We start from the raw sequence: 22,327 nt of genomic DNA on the forward strand, positions 1-22,327 counted from the left end.
TACTTCTTCCTCTTGCCTTTTTCCCAACTCCACCCATCCCCACTTCGTTTTCTCCTTCTTTTGGAGATACAAAGAAGCCCGACCAGGCTCAGCAGAAAATGTCAGGAAGCATGGGCTGTGCTGACAGTATTTTCAGATGCCTGGGTTCCACCTCTGTGACTTTTTCTTCTTGTCTTTTTAAAAGTAAACACAGCAGGGTGTGTGTGCACCAATTACCGAGCACACAGAAACACGGGACTGGCTTCAAAGGACAGTGGCGGGTGCTGGCTGCCTCCCTGCCAGGCAGTTAAAGAGCTCTGCTCTCCCCGGAAGAAGAGTTCGCTTCCTACCCCTGGACTTTTCTTAGAGCCCTGCAGAAGGAACTCTAATATAGGGAAAGGATAGCTTGGCAGTGGGGATGCCTTCTAGCTCTGGGACCTTCTGAACCCAAGTAGAAAAAGAAACTTTTTTAATAACTTTATTTGGCAGAAACAAGAGAATGTGAACTTGACCTTGAAATACCCTACACTTTATGGATTGTATATTTTCCTACTATATTCCTAGGAATACCTAAGGAAACTATGATGTAGTGACTGTTATTACCTCCGTGCTTTTTAGATAAGGAATTTGAAGCGCAAAAGCAGACAAGTGACCTGGGACAGCAAATTCAACATTGAGCTGATCTTCTGACTTCCTAGTACGTGCCCCTATGTGCCATGACCTAACCGCAAAATGGGTGGCAAAGCGAACCTGGCAATCCAGCTGCTGACTTATGCTCACATGCTGCTCCTGTCTTAGAACTGTTAGGGCTAAAATTATAGACACCAGTTACTCACATGTCCCTGGTTTCTGTTGGTGCTACTGTATCCGTGTTTTGTTGCTTCTACTAAAATGCAAGTGTTGCAAGGAGGAAATGCCTATCATCCATGCTCAATGAAAATTTATTGCGTGACTGTTACTGCACAGATCAGTTATATGTTATTCCTGTAACATCTGAATGCAAGGATGTTTCTCCAGGATGACAGGCTTCTGTCTGTTAATACATTAGAATAGCAGTATGGTGAGCACAACTAGCAAGCCTGGAAGCCATCCCTCACCATAGGGGGTTGGGGTGCAAATAGACTGGAGAGATTAATCTCTACTCCCGTGTCTTATAGGCCAAGAAGCTGAGACCCACAGAGGATGAAGTGATTTTCCCAGACTTGCCAGTTCCTCACTAAGCTTTGTATTGACCTCTCATTCTTGGTGCGAACACAAGAACCAGCCACAGTTAGGACCTCAGTCCCTTTGCATAGCCCAGGCTCCCGCCTCTAGTAGAGAATCAAGGAACATGGTGATTGTGTTTGCTTTCCTAGACCTTGAACTTAATATTGCAGAAACGCCCTTGGGCTCAGCATTTTAATAAGCTCTTATGGAAACCAGATACTATCCAGTGAGTAGGGGAAAAAATCATTTTAAATTTGATTATGAATACTTTTTGGAGAAAAGCATAAAGAATAGATATTACTTCATATGGGAAAGAAAAGGCTTGGGGATGACTTTAATATGTCACATCAGTATAAGCAAGATAATTGAAAAGAGTCCTAACTAGCAATTTTCTGATCTTCACTTAAAAGGGAGAAATAGACTTTTAATATAGCAGAAAGTTTTCTGTTTAGTTGTTTAAAAAAAAGATAAAAAAATGATAATCGGCAGAATTCAGCACAGATTTTATAAACTTCATGCCAAACTCACCTCATTTCCATTTTTTGTAGCGTTACCAGACTAGTGAAATACTAGGCCGGTGAGGGAGCATTTTGATTTCAGTGAGACGCTTAACCAGAATGTCTTATAATCCTGCTGCTCAATATATGGAAATGGCCCAGCTGGTGCCAAGGAGCAACAGTCTCAGGATTAGTGGAGGAAGTGATAATCTGGGAGGTAGATTTCAGTACAGGAGAGAATCTCCAACCAAGTTAAAACTATTTATTTATTTATTTATTTATTTATTTATTTATTTATTTATTTATTTATTTATTATTTATTGGACTGTCATAGCTAAATGCACATCTGAGGATTCACAGGATTCTCTGGAAAGAACTTTTATGTAACCTGTGATTCTGAGTGCTGAACTCAGAGTGTCCACAAGGTCAGTATATGTAACTTTAGACAAAGTTCTCCAAGTTCTAACATGTCGTTCACTGATGAGTCCTGGAATTACGGTAAAACAAAGTTATAGGATCAACAGAGAGGAAACCGGAGGCTCTAATCATCAAGTGCACTGATATTTCTTCCCTCATGCGAAGAACCATAACTTGATGCTCAGCCATGTCACTTTCAATTATTTTTTGTTTGTTTGTTTGTTTGTTTGTTTGTTTTTTATTTTATTCTTATGTTAATCCCCATACATTACATCATTAGTTTTAGATGAAGTGTTCCATGATTCATTGTTTGTGCACAACACCCAGTGCTCCATGCAGAATGTGCCCTCCTCAATACCCACCACCAGGCTAACCCATCCTCCCACCACCCTCCCCTCTAGAACCCTCAGTTTGTTTTTCAGAGTCTATCGTCTCTCATGGTTCGTCTACCCCTCCGATTTCCCCCGCTTCATTCTTCCCCTCCCGCTACCTTCTTCTTCTTCTTCTTTTTTTTTTTTCTTAAGATATATTGCATTATTTGTTTCAGAGGTACAGATCTGAGATTCAACAGTCTTGCACAATTCACAGCGCTTACCAGAGCACACACCCTCCCCAGTGTCCATCACCCGGTCACCCCATCCCTCCCACCCCACCCCCCACTCCAACAACACTCAGTTTGTTTCCTGCGATTAAGAATTCCTCATATCAGTGAGATCATATGGTACATGTCTTTCTCTTTTTGACTTATTTCACTCAACATAATACCCTCCAGTTCCATCCACATCGTTGCAAATGGCAAGATCTCATTCCTTTTGATGGCTGCATAATATTCCATTGTATATATATACCACATCTTCTTTATCCAGTCATCTGTCGATGGACATCTTGGCTCTTTCCACAGTTTGGCTATTGTGGACATTGCTGCTATAAACATCGGGGTGCACGTAGCCCTTCGGATCCCTACTTTTGTATCTTTGGGGTAAATACCCAGTAGTGCAATTGCTGGATCATATGGTAGCTCTATTTTCAACTTTTTGAGGAACCTCCATACAGTTTTCCAGAGTGGCTGCACCAGCTTGCATTCCCACCAACAGTGGAGGAGGGTTCCCCTTTCTCCGCATCCCCGCCAACATCTGTCGTTCCTGACTTGTTAATTTTAGCCATTCTGACTGGTGTGAGGTGGTATCTCATTGAGGTTTTGATTTGGATTTCCCTGATGCTGAGCGATATTGAGCACTTTTTCATGTGTCTGTTGGCCATTTGGATGTCTTCTTTGGAAAAATGTCTGTTCATGTCTTCTGCCCATTTCTTGATAGGATTCTTTGTTCTTTGGGTGTTGAGTTTGATGAGTTCTTTATAGATTTTGGATACTAGCCCTTTATCTGATATGTCATTTGCAAATATCTTCTCCCATTCTGTCGGTTGTCTTTTGGTTTTGTTGACAGTTTCCTTTGCTTTGCAAAAGCTTTTTATCTTGATGAAGTCCCAATAGTTCATTTTTGCCCTTGCTTCCCTTGCCTTTGGCGATGTTTCTAGGAAGAAGTTGCTTCGGCTGAGGTCAAAGAGGTTGCTGCCTGTGTTCTCCTGTAGGATTTTGATGGACTCCTGTCTCACATTGAGGTCTTTCAACCATTTGGAGTCTATTTTTGTGTGTGGTGTAAGGAAATGGTCCAGTTTCATTCTTCTGCACGTCACTTTCAATTATTAAACAGAAATTAAAAGTACTTCCTTTACGAGTTGTTTGGAAACAGTTCAGTTAAAGGTTGACAGGCAGCCTAGAATCGGACATAGGAGGTTCGTTCTTGCTCCAACTCAAATTTCCCTCCAAGCAGCAGAGAGAGACCTGCGTCACCTCGGTGACAACGTTATGGCATCACGGCTAAGCAAGGAAATTCTCAGTTTTCATGCTGCCTGGGTTCTCTGAAAGCATAAGGCACCAGTGGGGAGGAGTCTTGGTTTTAAAGAGCCATTCCTCGTGCCCTTCAAACCTAGTCATGCCAACTGTAGATCTGAAACCAAGAATTTAACGTTTCCCGATGAAACAGCTTCTATTAGATGCTTCTCGTCTCTCTGCTAAGAGCCATTCCTGTTAGAACACCATCTTCTCCAATCAGAATCCAGCCTGGCTTTCTTAGCTTACCGCAGGCCCAGCAAAGACAGAGCTGCAACTGGGTGTAGACAGGTTGGGCCAGACTTGCCTACCGATGTCCTGCTGCCCCCAAAGTCAGCCATCACTGCGGCCCCAAGTGTCGGATGCCAGTAGACATTCTCCCTAAACAAGCTACAGAATCTAATCATCCCAGCAAGAGGAGGGGGCGTTGCAGCCAGGAACTGAAGGCAGATTCTGGGGGACGCTGGCAAGAGCCATGGTCCCAATCTTATTCCTCCTGGCTGTGCTGTGCACAGTCCTTCTGGGGAGAGAGGGTCCAGGGAGCAATTTCCCTACTTCCTCTCTGCCTTCATATTTGCATGAAGGCCAGATGTTCTGTTTCTGTCCCTTGTGTTTTATGCCATTCCATCACCAGGGAGGAAGCACAGAGCTACAGAGGCCCCAGAGGAGGAAGCGTGGGTAGGGTGGCACCATGGACCTGGAACCAGAAAAAGGCAGTATTGTTCCTGCTTCCCTGACCAACTTTGCAAAGACAGGAAGTATGACTTCATTACTGAGATCAACTCGGGTGAAGGTATCCCTCGAGGACCTTAGAGAAGCATTAGATGAATAATACCTTTTAATCATCATGTCTCCACAGTGAAGACCAGCTGCAGAGAACTCGGTGGGAACCCAAAGCTTTCTCTACAAAGATGTCAACGTAACTCTCTCAGTCAGATGTAATTAAAAATAATTACTTACAGAACAGAAATGAGCTTACAGGAGATCAAAGAACTGTGTGTCTTTCTGAAAAGACCCCGTAAAGCGGAGAGAAGGTTTACAGCAGAGGGCCCTCAGCTTAGCATCTGTGGCATTGAGCTCCAGTCCCCACTCCACCATGATTAGCTGTGCGACCTTGAACGAATGTCCTCACCTCTCTGAGCCTATTTCCCTATCTGTAAAAATGGATAAGAATACCAACTTGAGTATGTCACAAGACCACAGCACTCAAATGGAGGAAACGTATGCAAAATCACTTTGAGTGAATGTCAGATTCTATCCCTCATTCTTGTTCATTTCCTGGAGAGGTAAACTGAGGCACAGATTAATGAAAGAGCTTATAGCTTTCAATTCTTTTTAGAACAAGATGAAATGTTGGTTTTAAAAACAAACAAAAGTGGGAGAGAAAAAGAACCCCCACTTCCCTAGAGCCATTCACAAATGCCCCCAGTAAAGAGCCAAGAGTACCCAGCCCTTCTCCATGTCTACCAATCCATGCTTCTGTACCCCACACGCCTCAGGACCTGTATCTCTGCCCCCTAAGCATGACCAACCTATTACAGTGGCAGCCTGACCAGTTCTCACTCCACTCTGAGCCCTGGGGATAGGAGATGTTGAGAATTAGGGGCAGGAGTATTTTCATGATATTGTAGGTTTGGTTTTGTTTCAAGGAGGAAAAGGCTGTGCCCCGGAACTCAGCCTTTTGCTTCTTGCAGCCTAAGAGCATGACAGAGGTACTAAGTATACAATGTGTTTCCTTCTGCTTTCTCTCCCAGAGGTCTTCTCCAGGCAAATTTGAATTTCAAATTTTTAAACCTCAGGAAACTATCTGTGCCCAGAAGATGGTTCGGGTTTGTTTTATGCTGTCGGTTGTGGAGACAGGAACATGACACTGATGCTGGATGCCCCATTTGGTTACCATTGTCACATCCTCTTTCTTTTTTTGTGAGCAGGACAGGGAGAATTGGCTGGTCATTCTGAAGGCAGAGAAGAGGAAGGAGCAGAGGCGGGGAGGAGGACTTTGTAGAGTATAAGAATAAAATTCTGTTTGTTATCAGGATAATTATCGTTCAGAAAATGCTTTCAGTTATATTCTTATTTCTTACTAAAGTCTTGGAAAGTGCAGTATTTGTTAGTCTATGCATTTGGCTTCTGTTATAAAGCTCCAAAATCACAGTGGCCTAAGCTTGATAGCTGACTTCTCTCCTGCCTGAGAATCCAGGCTCAGGCGGCCAAGCACATTGCCAATATGATTGCCAAGGTGATTCAATGCCACCACCTCCATATTCTAGCCAGTGGCAGGAGGCAGGTGGGCTCAACCTGGAGGTTGCACATCAGCCAGGCTCACCTGTCGTTGGCCACATCCAGCTACAAGGGAATTGAAGGGAATGGATCAGGGGGCAGTTCTCCTTCTCTGTGTCAGTATTGTAAGGTTTGTGCCAGAGGCTGCCCCGACCTTCAAATGCCCCCTTTTGGAGACCACCATTTGCACATCCTCCTTTTGCTCCTAGTTCACCTTCCCTGGCATTACTCCCCACTGCCCTGTCTCCATTCCCACCCCCAGCCAGTCTCTGTTGCCATCCATCCTCTTTTCCCCGCTGCACTTCTGCTCTCCATGCTCGGCATCATCTGCCCGGCTCGTCTTCCCCAACCTCTGCTACCTCCCCAGAGTCTTTCCCCCACACCCTTACTCACGACCCTTGGCCATGGAGCCCCTCAGGTGTCCTGGAGTCAGAGAGGGACCTGATCCCATTGCTCAGTAAAATAAAGAACTTCTGGCTTGGCTGCCCCAGCTACCTTGGGGTATGTTCCTAAAACTCCAAATGGGAGGTTGGGATGCATTTCCTAGCAAGTCTATTGTAAATCCATTGTCAGTGGTTTCAGAGTATCATTTAGTACTTCAGAAAATGTGCACATGTGACTTCAGCATCATGGGTAACCCTTCTATGGGGGAAAAAAATCTATTCTCTGATCTAAATAAGCTACTTATTAATAGACTTGTGGACCACTACTCTTTCCTAAAGTAGGAATCCTTATTGTAAGAACTGGAATAGTCTTGGAATCAAGAGCTATGGCTTCATTGTCTTAGTGCCTCCCCACAACACCCTCTCCATACGATGCTTCCAACCAGGTGGTATTAAATGAAAGAATGAGGGGCGCCTGGGTGGCTCAGTTGGTTGGGCGACTGCCTTCGGCTCAGGTCATGATCCTGGAGTCCCTGGATCGAGTCCCGCATCGGGCTCCCTGCTCGGCGGGGAGTCTGCTTCTCCCTCTGACCCTCCCCCCTCTCATGCTTTCTCTCTCTCATTCTCTCTCTCAAATAAATAAATAAAATCTTTAAAAAAATAAAAAATAAATAAATAAATGAAAGAATGACTTGTTAAATTGCCAAATGTTATCAACGTTAGGGATCTGAATGAGCGCCAGGTGATATCGGGGGCCCACAGAGGCCTTGCCATGGAAAGGGACTAGATGCGGAATCAGAGGATGTAGGTCCCGTCACTTATAAGTTCTGTAACCTTGAAGAAAGTCCTGACTTCCGCAGGCATCTGTTTAACCCTTCTCTGTAATGGGAACCATCCATCCTACTTTACATAATTGTGAGGAGTGAAAGATGAGTCAATATATGAAAAGCAGTTTTCCCTTCTTGTTATACAAGATCATTTTTAAAAATCAGAATTGTAAAAAAAAAAAATCAGAATTGTAAACTCCTCAAAAATAACTACTTAAAATCACCTGAAATCTAGTCCACCCAGTGATGGCATCTTGGTTCATATTTCTTCCCCACTAAGATTTATGCATGTAAATTTATATCTTTTTAAATTTAAATTTATATCTTTTTAAATTTAAATTTATATCTTTTTAAATCTTATATCTTTTTTTATATATATGTATATGATACATATACTATGGTTAGTACATCCCTTTTTTAGCTTAACTATATCTTGTAAATATCTTTATTTTAGTGAATAACAATCTACTGGTTGTAAAATATTCCATTGTAGTTATTTTCCATAATATATTCCAACAATATCATATTTTTGGACATTAAGGCTGTTTCCAGTTATGCCATTATTCAGCAATGCCGCAATGGGCATTCTTGTATGTAAACCTTCATGTACTTGCCTTAAAGTCATTTAATACGTATTTTCTTCCATAAAGATTGTACATGTCCCTTCTGCAAACCATAATGGCCAGATCTGTTTCCGAATTTATACTTTATAAAGGTAATAAAGTTATACACTGTATATTACAAAATATTCCCAATAAGCTGCATGTTGGGGGGAGGGCATTAACAGTTATGTTTAGTGTAATAAATAGATCATAAATAGTCCATATCAGGTTTTGCTACAAAACTAGCTTGCACCACAGAGTGATTTTTTTTCTATTTTCTCAGCATTTTGGATTTCAGAATTGCAGGGAGGGGATTATGAAGCTGGTTAATTTACATTTCTTTTATTTCTAGTGAAATTGACCTTTTTCATATTTTATTCACCCTTCATAATATTTACTTTGTAAAATGTCTGCTCTCGAACTTTGCCAGTTTTTTTTAATTAGGCAAATAATATTTCATTATTAGGTTTGTCCCTTTTTATTGATGTTTAATAGTTTTTCACATACTTGTCAAATATTTTGCCGCATACTTTACAATTTTGTCTCCCAATTTGTTGTTTTTCTTATACTTTGTTAATGTTTACCACACATACATTTTTAGGTAACATAGTATAGAAATTTATTCCTTTCTGGGGCTGGTCTGTGGTATCACATTTGAGAAGTCCTCCCTAATTCCAAAGGATATAATTATTAATCTACATATCTAGTACTTCTAGTAGTGTAGAGGTTTTATTTCTACATTAATATCATCAACCTATCTGAATTTTATTTTGATGTTAGCTTTAATATAGGTTTTAGCAAATGGCCACAGCCTCGTTTATGAAGCAATCCTTCCTTTCCCCACTGACTTCAAATGCCATCTTTATTGTACACAAAACTTTTGTAAATATTTGGATCTGTTTTAGGACATTCTATTTTATTCTGACAATCTGCCCAACTCTTCTGCTGCCAACCCCACATGATTCTATTATTATATCTTTATTTTTTTTATTTTAATATCTATTAGGGCTGGGGAGGAATGAGGGATGAATAGGCTGATCACAGGATTTTTAGGACAGTGAAACTATTCTGTGTGATACCATAATGATGGATACCTGTCATTATACATTTATCCAAATTCAATGAATGCACAACACCGAGAATAAACCCTCAAGTAAACTATGGACTTGGGGTGATGATGGTGTGTCAGTGTAGGTTCATGGATTATAACTAATATACCATCTGGTGGGGGATGTTCATAGTGAGGGAGACTGGGGGGGGCAAGGGGTGTGTGGGAAATCTCTGTACCTTCTCCTGAATTTTGCTATAAATCTAAAACTGCTCTAAGAAATGAAGTCTGTAAAAAAAACAACAACAAAAAAAAAACAACCAAAAACTAGACATTGCTTCTAAAATTGAAGAGCTTACATTCAAGTGCATGGCGGGGGGGGGGGGGGTGAATATAAAAAGATAAATAGAAAATCCGAGTAGATTGCAATTTAGCAAGTATTGTGATACAATGGGTACTACAAAACAATGCTTCTCAAACTCTGTGATGAAGAACCAATTTTAAAAAACAAAAGCAATTTCCAGTACCTATTAGCACTAGCAACCTCTTTATTACCTTCATTTTTGAAGAGCTATTTGTAAACTGTCAAGTACTCTATGCATATTACTTGTTATTTGCCAGTAATCTGTAATGGATTCCTTGTTAAAATGAAGATACTTATTCACTCCACCTACCTTCTACTCTGGAGAACAATGAAATTGCAGTTATGAAACGCTGTGGTGTCCTTTTAAGAGATTATTGTCTTATAAGAATAGGCTGAAGTACATTTCAAACGATGGCTCTGATCACAAAATAATCTTAAGAGCTAGCTAAAAATTCACCAAGTCAAGTCAAAGCTTGGCATTTGCAAGAGACATCTCATAATCAGATGCTTCTTTTTCTTTTTACCATTTTTTTTTCTTCAAAGAAGCAAAGTTTTTAATCGTTTCACATTTTGTATGCATATGATGAATATAGAAAACCCCTTTGGGATGTGCACGATGAGCATCAGCTAGGTTCACTCCCTGACGGATTGCCTGGCTACTGCGTCTGAGGCTGCTGCAGCTGATCGAAATTCACAAAGTCGTCCATGTCACAAATAAATCAGGGCGGGCCAAGGGTCTCACAGCTGGTGGGTTACACAGCCTTTCTGTGTGAGCGTACTAATACTCTGTGCATATACTACTTGAGTATAAATCCAACCATCTGTCCAGATCATATTCCTCACGGAATGATACCCACAACAGTAGAACACAGGCACAGTGGAGAGATAAATGGAGAAGAATCTAGGGGACCTGGGCTCGAGTAGCACTTCTTTCACTAATTAGACAGGTAACTTTGATCTCTTGCCTTAATTTCCTGAGCCTTAATCCCCTCATCTGTTATGAGAGAGGACAGACCACTTGATGACTAAGAGCCCTTTCAGTTTTCAAAAAGAAAATAAAAAAGAACGGATCAACTAACTAATTTGTTCACTGATTTATTCATTCCTAATTTATTTATCCATTTACTTACTCAAAAGACACTTATTGTGAGCACGTTATATGTCAGTTATTGCTCTACTCATGGTCCCCAAATGGGAGGGCAGTATGGAAAAGAGAGACACATTGCCCCAGGCCTGTGCACGCCCTTCTTTCTGTGGAGCTAGAATTCACTAACTGTGGGGAAGTGAGGAGAGACTATGAGGGATGGATAAGAGAAATCCTCTGGGCTTCACCACATTTAATGCATTTAGTTAGAACAGCGTTCCTCAACCTCAACATTGAGTCACACCCTCTCCCTGGACGTTTGTGACAACCAAAGAGGTCTCCAGACTTTGCCAAACGTCCCCTGGAGGCAGATCGCCCTGGTTGAGAACCAGTTATTTAGAACCACCTTAATTCCCAGCACTGTGCTAGATGCTGAGCAAGTCAAAATGAGAAGGACAGGGGCCTGGCCTTGTGGAGGTGACACTCGTGCGCTCTTTCTCGAACTTCAATGTACACCTACCTAGTAAGTGGAAGGCCTCAGATTGCTGAGCCCTGCCCACAGAGCTTCTAATTCAAGTGGGTCCGGGTGGGGCTGGGACATTTGCATTTCTAGAGTTCCCCATTGATGCTGATGCTCAGGGAGAACCTCTGAGCTAGTGGGTTCCCATCTTGCTGGCTAGGTGGGTATCCACTGCGTTGTGGCCGACAATACGGATGTTCTCTTCTCATGCAGTACGGCCGGTGTTCCCTGAGAATCAGAGTCATCTGTGGTTTTTAAAATGAGAAGGTGGACCCAAAATGGGCTAGTAAACCTATAATAAATTTGACACATCTCAGGAAGAAAAACCAAGTGGAGGATGTCATAACCTAGAACAATGACAAATGCAATTTTATAAATGAATTTTGACTTCATTCTGAATGAACTGATCAGTAGGTCAATTAATGGGCTAGTGTAGGAACCTAAATAGTATCTAATTTCAACTTCCATGGATTCTCAGCTCTAATTACAAACACGCTTTTACACCCCACTCATTTCTAAGTTGGGGACATTTCTCTGTGCAACAAGATGTGGGTGACTCACCTAGCCCCACATGCACACAGATCCACCCAAGATCATCTGACCCCACTCTGCCTCTTTCTTGTCCTTCTCCTGGTCCCCATCCCTGGTCCATTCCATCCCCTTCTCAGCAACACGCTTCATGTGATGGGCAGTAGCTCAGAGCATCATTGCCTGTCGCGGCTAACACATGGAGGATTCCTTGTATGTTATTCTGTACAAAACTCTTAGTTCATCTGTGGACTGAACATTGCTATTTCCGTTTGCTGTGGTGATACTACCAAATACTATATTTTCTTTGAAGAGCTTCACCCACCCTCAGGAGGAAGTGGGGTGTGGCGTCCGAGGAGCACTGGGAGGGCAGGGGTGCTTTGTATATAGCAAGTAGGCTTAGCAGCTGCTTAATGAGCAATGGCAAAAAATTGATGTACATGTTGCTTCTTTCCTTAGCTAGTAGTTTTGGTGCCTAATATAGTCCATTGAGCAAGTTACCATCATTGGCAACTAATTTTTATCGGGGAGAATTTCTAAGGATACTCTGGGAAAGTCCTAAGGGATTCCACCAAAGACTGTTATAAGCATTTCCCATAAATTAATTCATTTAATCCCCATGACAACTCTAGGAAGTAGATCTGTTATTTTCCCCATGTTACCGATACGGAAACATAGACACAAAGAAATGAGGTCATTTGTCTCAGACTATGTATGCAGTTGTAAAAGCTGGATTTTATTCCTTAGCAGTGTCATTTACACACCTGTGAGCTCATCCGTGTGTCTCCATCCTCTGTGTCTCCTGCCAAGTAAAGGCCAGAGGAAAGTGGACTGTGTGTCCGGGGACTTCAGCTTCACCTTCTCAGTCAAGGTGCTCATTGACCAGAGTGCCCAGGGCCCTGGCTCTGATTGGACACCTCTGGTTGAGGTGGTGTGCTTTTCGTCACTGAATACCTAACTTCCAGGAAGAAGACTCTTACTCTTGTGCATTAGAAAGATTACAAAGTATCCTGTTTACTGGGTTGACAAAAAGGTAGAATCACAGAGAAAATTGTCTCTTTCTCCCCCAATTTGATTGCAATATAACCGACAATTTAAACTTGGATATACTTAAGGTATGCAGCTTGGTGATTTGATGTGCTTACACATTGTGAAATATCAGCGCTGTCAAGCTAATTAACATTTCCACGTCATAGTTACTTTGTGCTTGCATGTGTGTGTATGTGTGTGTGTGGTGAAGATTATCTTTTAAGAGTAAATTTTGACACAAGGACAGAGCATAAATTAAATTTGCTTCTTTTACGAGGCAGCATCTTTGGACTCTGTAAGTGATTACCCTAACTGTGGTTAGAGAAGTGTGCCAAGGAGACCAAGTCCCTCCCAATTTTATGTGAAGCGGTCAGCTTTATTCTAGGCCCTGGCCATGTAAATCCTCACTCGTCCCAACCCGCCACCTCTAACAGCATGAATGGCAGAAGCAGGGAGGTGAGATAGTACACACTGGTGACATCCTGGGAATGTTTTGTTATCCAGTTCAGAAGCGTTGACCTCACTTCCAGATGAGAGCTTATGTTATTCCAGGAGACTTCAACTCCAATTATATTACCCACTTTTTCAAGACTATGGGGTAGAAAGATCATTAAACCACAGGGACTGACAAAGAGAAACATCAGATTAGTACCTAAGGTAATTAAGCAAGTAGGCAGCATGGAGGCTGCTGAGAAAGCCCATGCGGATTGTTGTGATAGTCCTTTCTAATTAGAGGCTGGTAGAGCAGATGGAAACCACTCTGTGGGGAAATCTCCATGCTTTCACTTCCTTCCCGAGCTAACCTTAAAAGGCATTTTCTAACAAGAAATAATGAACTAGTTTGGGTAGAGATGCTTAGCAACCAAGGCTGGAATCCAGGCTCTGCTCTTTAGTAGCTCTGTGACCCTCAGCAAGCTACTTACTCACTCAAGCCTCAGGCTTCTTATCTATGGACTGGAGCTAATTATACCCACTTCATGGACTTGCTGAGAAGACTGAATAATATAAACTATGTAGAGCTCTTTGCATACATGTGAGTTTACATGTGAATTGTAGGGGATCCATAAACAACCCCTCTAGCCTATGCTTGTGTTTGGAGCAAATAGAGAGATCAGAAGTCAGAGAGATGGGAAAAAGAAGTCAACTTGAGGCTGGACTGGTGGATATGGCTAAAGTGTTCAAGCAAATAAGTTGGTCTTTATTCAGGGTGTGACAGGCAATGCTGGACAATGGCTGGCCTCCCAGGACTTAGGTGGGTGGGCCCTACCCTGCTTATGGCAGAGAAGAATGGAGAAACATGCTGAGAGTCAGCAAATTGCCTCCAAAAGAAAGGAGGGTCTGGGTTTGGCAGGTGCAGTTTGTTCTTCTAAAACTTACCCATCCGATAAATCACTCCTCTATCTGTGGGGAGCAGGGAAGGATTTCTAAATGAGGCAGTATGTGAGTGAGGTCCCCCCAAAATGAGAAGGATTGGGGGATGACTGTTGTGCATGGGTGGAGAGAACAGAGCATTCCAAACAGAGAGATAGGTGTACACGGTCACCGAGATGGATGGTCGGTATATAGCCAGCAAAGAGAGAAGTTGAGATAACATTAGGAGGCGTGCTGTGTGGGGAGGGCAAGTGGCAACCAACATGTGGAGGCTCTGAAATAACAGGTTAAGAAGCCATGATTCAATTCAGCAAGGACTGGGACAGTTTTCTCGAGTATTGGTGTAATTTGATCAGAGCTATGCTTCAGTGGACTATCTGTTCATGTCACACATTAAAATCAGTATCAGAATAGGAACAATGTCATCTGTTTTCTATGTTTCAATACTAGTTTTGTTTCTACATTGGTTTTGGTGATATTAGTTTTATTCTGCTGGGGCTGGCATAACAATACCACAGCCTGGGAGGCTCTCATAGTACGAGAGGCTGGATGTCCAATATCAAGGTACCCTCAAAGTTGGTTTCTGGTGAGAGCTCTCTCCCCGCATGTTGATGGCACCTTCCCACTGTGTCCTCGCATCATGAAGAGAGAGGAATCTCTGGTGTCTCTTCCTCTTCTTATAAGGACACTCTCCTATCAGATTAGGGTCCCACCCTTACGACCTCATTGAACCTTAGTTACCTCCTTGAAGACCCTAACTCCAAATACAGTCACCTGGGGGCTTAGGGTCTCAGTGTGTGAATTTGTGGGGGACAAAGTTCAGTCCCTAACAGTTGGTGGGGGGATGTTTGTTAGTGTTTTCAGTTAGGAGAGCAGTACTAACTTTGTCAACAAATCCACTTTTTACTATATCCAACAGCTGGTTGAATGTTAGGCTTACATTCTTTGGTCATTGCAACACATACCATAAGGGTTATTTTAAAATATTATCTTCAGGTCATGCTTATTATTTTAATTCTCTTTTGAGCCCATATTTGTGGGCAAGAGGCTAATATTTAGTCTGATTCTTTTTATTTTACTACTTGGTAGAAGTCTTAGCAACAGGGTAAAACACTTTTTGTTCTATCGTTCACTATTTACCATCTTTCTTCTCTGCCCATTGCAAGGCAAGTTATTCTTAATTTATAGGTTATTTTCTACAACAGTCACCTTTACCCAAGAAACCGTTCTATCTGTAAAGAAATGTAAAAGCTACAGATGTTACTTAATTTGCCTACATTTGCCTGATGTTTAATTTCTGAAACTTTGGCTGAGCTGACCCACTTGGATGCCATTGAATGCTTTTTGTCTCTCATTCCCAGGTTGACTGTTGATTCTTTTGTGTTCTCTCTTCTACCTGTTTGAGGTTTTGATATTTCTGTGAGACTCTCTCTGTGTCACTGAGACACCTCTTGCTAAATTATAGCAATACAAATGCTGTCCACACTTTTGTTTTAAATAAAGAAGTATGCTCGTTCTCATTTCACTTGCTGCAGAGAAAGAGAAGTCTTCGTATTTTTTTTTAGCTGATGAGAGCATATAGAAATTCTGTTGATTTCTGTTTCTATGGAACTTCTCTTCCTCAGCTTTTGTTATGTGGTGGCCATCCTTAACATTACTGTGAAAGCATTTGGCTGATTTAAATGGTGGTAGGTGAGTCAGTCTGGGTAAGTAGGTGCGTTAGCATCCAGGGAGTCAAGACCAGAATTCTCAGTTCAGCACTTAATGGTGTATGACCACAAGCATGCTGCTGAGCAGTTATACTTGGCCATCTCCCCGTGTCATAGCTACTTGCTAAAGACAAATGAGATCACGCTTAAAGGTGAAAACACTGAGTCATAAGAGTAAAGATTCTCTGCAAATTTAAAGTATGTATGAGGATGATATTTCACAGCTGAGATCGCAAAAGCACAGAAGATTGGATGGGCATACTGATAGTCCATCATGATAAGTGCCGGCATCAAGATGACTCTATCAGAGGGTAATAAGTGCTCTAGGAGAGATACATGTGGGGTTTTATGGGAGCTCAGTGGCAGAGCACAGAGGGAGGCCACATAATTCAGCCCAGATATGCTCCTAAAAGACTGTTTCTACTCTCTTCCTGCCCTTTTTTGGTACAAACCAATAAAGTCAGTAAAGTCCATTGGAAAATATATCAGAGTTGCAGTAATAATAATAACAACTAACACTTTTGAGTTTATTCTGTGCCAGTCCCGTTCTAAGCACCTCCATGTATTTGCCCATTCCATCCCCAGAGCCCTTTGAGACAAGTAATGGCACTATTACCACTTTCCAGATGAAAGAACAGGCTTAGGGAGGCTAAATAGTTCCTGCATTTGAGTTCATAATAGCATCAGTTGTTTGTCTGTAATAATGCCTGGGACATTTCCCTTGCAGTGACTTCCTCTACTACTGCCTGCTGCCTAATTGGACCAGAGTATACCCTTGCAGGTAAAAGAAATGCATGAAGATTAAGAGATTATTTCAAAAGCCTTGCTTTTGAAAATTAAGTTCCTTAGAAAAATGCATTCAGCATCTGCTACATATCAGACAGAGGGATCAACCCTGGAGATGCATGGATTATTAAGGCTTGGTGCCTGCTCTCAGAGCTCACAGCCTTGTTTGGGAAGACCAGTAAGAACCAATACAACTAATAAAGTATTATAGGGAAATCTGGCTGTGTGAGTACCAGCAATGGTTCTCCTCCACAACCCCACGAAGCTGACTGAAATGTCCAAAGGAATGTGTTAATAGAGAAAACCCTTTATCACAGCTCGGGTCTAGTAAGTAAGGCACCCACATGCACATACTCTGGAGGGGTTTTGCTAGATACATTGAAGATGAAACCAGAGGGACTTCTATGGTTTGAGTCAGATCCCTCTTCTTTTTTTTTTCTTTTCTTTTTTTCTTTTAATTTATTTTGACAGAGAGAGACACAGCGAGAGGGAACACAAGCAGGGGGAGTGGGAGAGAGAGAAGCAGGCTTCCCGCGGAGCAGGGAGCCTGATGCGGGACTCGATCCCAGGACCCTGGGATCATGACCTGAGCCGAAGGCAGACGCTTAACGACCGAGCCACCCAGGCGCCCCCAGATCCCTCTTCTGAGTATCTGTGGTACCTCAAGAATTAGGAGAAATCCTGGTGGGGCTCTGCTATGTCCCCCAAATTTAGTGGCTGAGAATAGGAGACAAAGAGAATGTGAGTGACAGGATCTACCCCACTCAGAAATGGGAAATGGCGAGCCATGGCAAATAAACATGGCAGGTGCTGTCTCACAGCCATGCCCTGAAACCTGTGGGGGACCTGGAGGGCTGAGTGGATTCCAGCAAGATGTGCTGGAGGGAGGATGATGGAGGCGGAGGGAAGAAAGGCTTCGAAGAGGAGGTAGGGACAGAGCAGGAACTCGAAAGATGAGGAAGTGAGGGTGGGGTGCAGATAGAGGATGGAGTGAAATAGGACGGCGTTCCAGGGAGCAGGAACAGCATTACTAAAAGCCCAGAGCTGTGAAACAGCTTGACACCTTGGAGAAACTGCCATAGTTCTGCACGGTCCTAAGTAAGATCCTTTGGGCTGCAGCATGCGGATCTGACTAGGAGTGAGAGGTGCCAAGGCTGCGTAGAGTGACAGGTAAGGTGCTGCAGCGCAGAGTCCGGGGAAGGCGCGTGGACCAGGGAGGGGTGCAGGCAGGAACAGAGCAAACGGGCTCAGGCACGAGAGGGGAAAGGCAGCCTCAGAGTGCTGAGCTGAGAGCCATGGGACCAGTCACGGAGCTGGCAAAATAGGAGGGGCAGATTCGAAAGGCGGGACAGTGAGTTCTGCTTGGACCTGGCAGGTTGACGGTCCTCAGGAGCTGTCCAGGAGAGAATGGAATGTGTGATTTGTGTGATTGTGTAGTTCAGAAGAGAGGTGGATAGAGGGACTGCTGCAGTGTCCAGAACAGCCTGGCCAGACAGGCCTATGCACACATTGTCTGTTGTAAAGGGTGAGACCTCCACGAATGGCCAGCAAAGAGGATGTTTATGAAATTTGCATTCCACAGAGACTGGGGGAAGGCATCTCTGATGGATGCTATTCCAGTACATGTGTTATTGTACACAGCAATTCCCCTTTCGAATTCAGCACGCAGGAAAATCCCCTTTCTCCCTTACCATAAAACTCTGAGCACAAGAGGCCAGCCCACAGAAGTCTTTCATGTTAATTTCACCCTTATATGCTTATTACAGATCTTCTAGGCTCTCAATATATGTATACATACACATCCTGTACATACATACAGGTGTGTGTGTGTGTGTGTGTGTGTTCAACAGGATTGTGGAAATTTCCACTCACAACAGCATTATATCAAAGTGTATGATTCGAGTTGTCCTTGCCAGTGTGGGTAAGAGCATTTCAAAAATATTTGCTAATTGCATGGGTAAAAAATATTATTGTTTTGTATTTTTTATGTTCAGTATTTTAACTCATTATTATAGTTTAAGTCGAGTTGAGTATTAATGGATCCCCAAAGAAAATGCATTATCAAATTCTAATATTATTTTTTCTCAGCTATTTGCAACCAAAATGCAAAAGTTTTCAAAAGAGCTTAAATAGCAGAGTAAAAGCTATTTATTTTTCTTAAGGTTCTGACATCTTCCCTTTGGTAAATTGAAGCTACTCTTGATTACTTTAGATTTTAATTTAATATTTTATTATATGCATTTCCAGTTTCCTAATGTGTATTCTTTCATCTGTACCTAATGTGTATTTTTTTAAAGATTTTTATTTATTTTTTGACAGAGAGTGAGGGAACACAAGCAGGGGGAATGGGAGAGGGAGAAGTAAACTTCCCACTGAGCAGGGAGCCCGATGAGGGACTCGATCCCAGGACCCTGGGATCGTGACCTGAGCCGAAGGCAGATGCTTTAATAACTGAGCCACCCAGGTGCCCCCTAATGTGCGCTTTATCTATATAACCTCTGAATTTATTCCATGCCTTGAAATGCCAATGACATATCTTAAAATTTTGGTCTTTAAATGATCATATGACAAAATTGATGGTTATTCTTGCTGTATAATTCTGTGAATTTAAATCTAGATTTCTGTGATCACTACCACAATCAGGCTATTGTACAGCTTCATCTTCTCTTCAAAATTTGTTCATGCTATATCTTTATAATACCCTGTCCCTCGTCTAAACCACTGCTAACCACTGTTTTCTCCAAAGAGCTTTGTCTTCCAAGAATGTTATAAAATGTAATTATATAGTATCTTGTTTTATTTTATTATTTTTTAAGATTTTATTTATTTATTTGACAGAGAGAGAGTACAAGTAGGCAGAGAGGCAGGCAGAGGGAGAGGGAGAAGCAGGCTCTCCTCTGAGCAGGAAACCTGACATGGGGCTTGATCCCAGGACCCTGGGATCATGACCTGAGCCAAAGGCAGACGCTTAACCAACTGAGCCACCCAGGCGCCCCTTGTTTTATTTTTTTTTAAAGAATTATTTATGAGAGAGAAAAAGAGTGCAGGAAGGGGAGGGGTAGAGGGAGCAGGAGAGAGTCTCAAGCAGACTCCCCAGTGAGCGCAAAGCCCCATGTAGGGCTCAACTCCATGACCCTGAGATCGCGACCTGAGTCAAAATTAAGAGTCAGACACTTAACTGACTGAGCCACTCAGATGCCCCATATCTTGTTTTATTTTATATTTCTTAAATTGCTCATAAGGCTGAACATTTTCCCATATACCTGGTTACAATCTTTTTTTTTTTTTTAATATTTGGTGTAGTTCGTGTCATTGCCACTTAATTTCTTGGGTCATAGGCAGTTTTTGTTGTTTGCTTTTACAAATTTGTATACACTTATTATGTAAGAATGATGCTTAGTTATTGTCCATTGTACTTACCATAGATATTTTCCCTATGAAGTCTTTGTCTTTAGGTTTTATTATTTTCTTTAAATGTGTAAGACTTACAAATAGTAATAGTACCTGATCTAGTAATATTGAATACTCTAGTGATCTAGTCTGACCTAAATTAAAAAAAAAATTGTAAAAAGGTGCTTATCACAGCATTATTTCTATTGTGGAAAATCTGGAAACAGTCTAAACATGTAACTATAAGATTTTAGTAAAGCAGATCATGGAGCTGCCCCTCATTAGGATATCGTGAAAGAATTAAAAGGATGCTTACAAAGATGACATACTAACTTGGACAATTTTTGTGGTAAAATGTTAAATTAAAAAGCCAAATATGGGGCACCTGGGTGGCTCAGTTGTTTAAGCGACTGCCTTCGGCTCAGGTCATGATCCTGGAGTCCCAGGATTGAGTCCCGCATCGGGCTCCCTGCTCAGCAGGGAGTCTGCTTCTCCCTCTGACCCTGCCCCTCTCATGCTCTCTCTCTCTCTATCTCATTCTCTCTCAAATAAATAAAATCTTAAAAAAATAAATAAATAAAATAAAAAGCCAAATATAATCCCATAAGCACAGTATGAGCACAGCATGTAGAACAAAACCACAAAACCTGTTAATTAAAAAAGACTAAAGAAAATACATCAAAATAGTAATAATGATTTGCTTTTGCTGGTGGAACTATAAGGAGACTTTTTACCAATTTGCGTATTTTCTTTATTTTGCATAATGATCACATTGCTATTAATTTTAGGAGGGGGAAAAGTTTTGAGTAGCTCAGGATTAAAATGCTTCCTTTTGCATTAAAAACACACCCCTGAGTGAACAACATGTTAGGTTCAGCACACAGATGCCAATTCTGTCTTCTAGATATCAGAATGTCAGATCACATCACAGTGACTAGACCTTTAAAAAGAGAGGCAATGGCTTGGCCATTGAACAGGTGCATGCATTGGGTCAACTGCCAAAATGCTCATGCGTGAGGGGCTATGGCAAGCGAATCTAGACTGCTGGGGGGGTAGGAAGTCAGCTGATGTCTAAGCAAGGCATGCTGGAGGGGAGGCTTCCACTACGACTCTCCCACACTGTACCAGAAACCCTGGTCACCCTAGAGGTTTCGCTCCGCTCCCCAGATAGGCTTTCCCAGGTGCATATTATGCTGCTGCTAATTCTGGACCCAGCCTGGAAATAGCAGAGTGACACAGCCATCACTAAAGGTCACCGTGGTTGTAACTCGGGCTTTATGAGTCAATGATCCCTCCAGATTCAAATCTGAATTAATTACTCACCTTCACTCGTGCTGAGGAAATCTTCAGAGTGTCCACACATAGTAAACACTCTCATAAATGAGGATAGTTCTTGGCGTTATTTCCTGATGAGTGCAGAAATAGAGACTTGTCCAGAAGACCTAGGTGACCCAGGGGAGGGGGGTTCTCAAGGAAGTTTTTTCCAGAGAGCTCTTAGTCATTAGCTCGGCTCTTGTCCAAGAATCCTGAATTTGGAGGGCCAAGGGGGCCCCTAAAGACACATCTAGAAGTCATCTAGCAACTGTTTCAACAGTGTGATTTATACAGAATGTGTTTCAGAGGCTAAGAACACCTGACAAATATGATGATTCTACAACCATCTCCTTTAATTAAACCTGCTAAACTGTGGGAAATTGAGACTTCCTTAGAATTCATGAAGTTAATAACAGTTGTCAAGAGCCCCTAAGCTGTCTCTGTAGGTTCAAAAACTACCCAAAGACCACCAGCATTTCAGAGAACTAGCGGTCTTTAATGGCTCTGCCAGATTCAGGATTATGAGCCCCAGATTTCCAGTTATGCCGTTGATGCTCACATGTGGGCTCCTATTCTTCTGAGGAGTTGTCTTTCTTTATACAAAGGTTGAAAGACAGCTCATACTTTATTCTTCTTATCTTTGGCTTACTTAAGAGAGTGAGGGGAAATTAAGGAGGAGAAAACAGTTCAAGAAGAGAGAAGAAGCAAAGCAGTAACTTTTTCACTGAATACCAGAGGATAGTTTCAGATTAATGGGACCTCATGGAAAAGTAGGTTAAAAAAAGGGGGGGGATTGGGGGGGTGGCGTGGTTAGTTGAGGTTAGTGGCCAAGCAAGGACAAAGAAGGACTGGCAGATGCAAAATCAGACTAGAATCCTAGAATTTGTTAGCCAACATTATGATGGTTTTCACCTATCTCTCTAGGTACGTGTAATTATTGGTAATTTGGCTTTTGTGAAGTACTTTGTTTATCCTTCGATGATAAAGCATGATTTTATGGTGGGCAATGATTTAGGGTTTTTTTTAAGTGGTTTATAATGTTTGAAGGCTTATTACATATAAAGGTATATGTATGTGCATATATACATATATATATGCACGG

At 42.0% G+C, this 22,327-nt stretch overlaps 1 protein-coding gene across 3 annotated transcripts in view; it reads left to right on the forward strand.

The window, feature by feature from the left end:
- The window catches only part of PRKCQ (protein kinase C theta), a 192,529-nt gene that overhangs the window by 28,715 nt on the left and 141,487 nt on the right, over positions 1 to 22,327 (forward strand). The window contains exon 2 of one of the 3 annotated variants that reach the window (XM_064592093.1): positions 16,463 to 16,516. The exons of 1 other annotated variant lie outside the window; for it this stretch is intronic. The gene's annotated coding sequence lies outside the window, so the exon portion shown is untranslated. Of the gene's footprint in view, positions 1 to 596; positions 677 to 16,462; positions 16,517 to 22,327 lie in introns of those variants that run through there. One more of the 3 variants, XM_064592094.1, reaches the window with a different exon arrangement.

Source organism: Mirounga angustirostris, unplaced genomic scaffold (assembly GCF_029215605.1).
Source record: "Mirounga angustirostris isolate CCGP_5_RB_7025 unplaced genomic scaffold, mMirAng1.0.hap1 SCAF_5, whole genome shotgun sequence".
NCBI lineage: Eukaryota > Metazoa > Chordata > Mammalia > Carnivora > Phocidae > Mirounga > Mirounga angustirostris.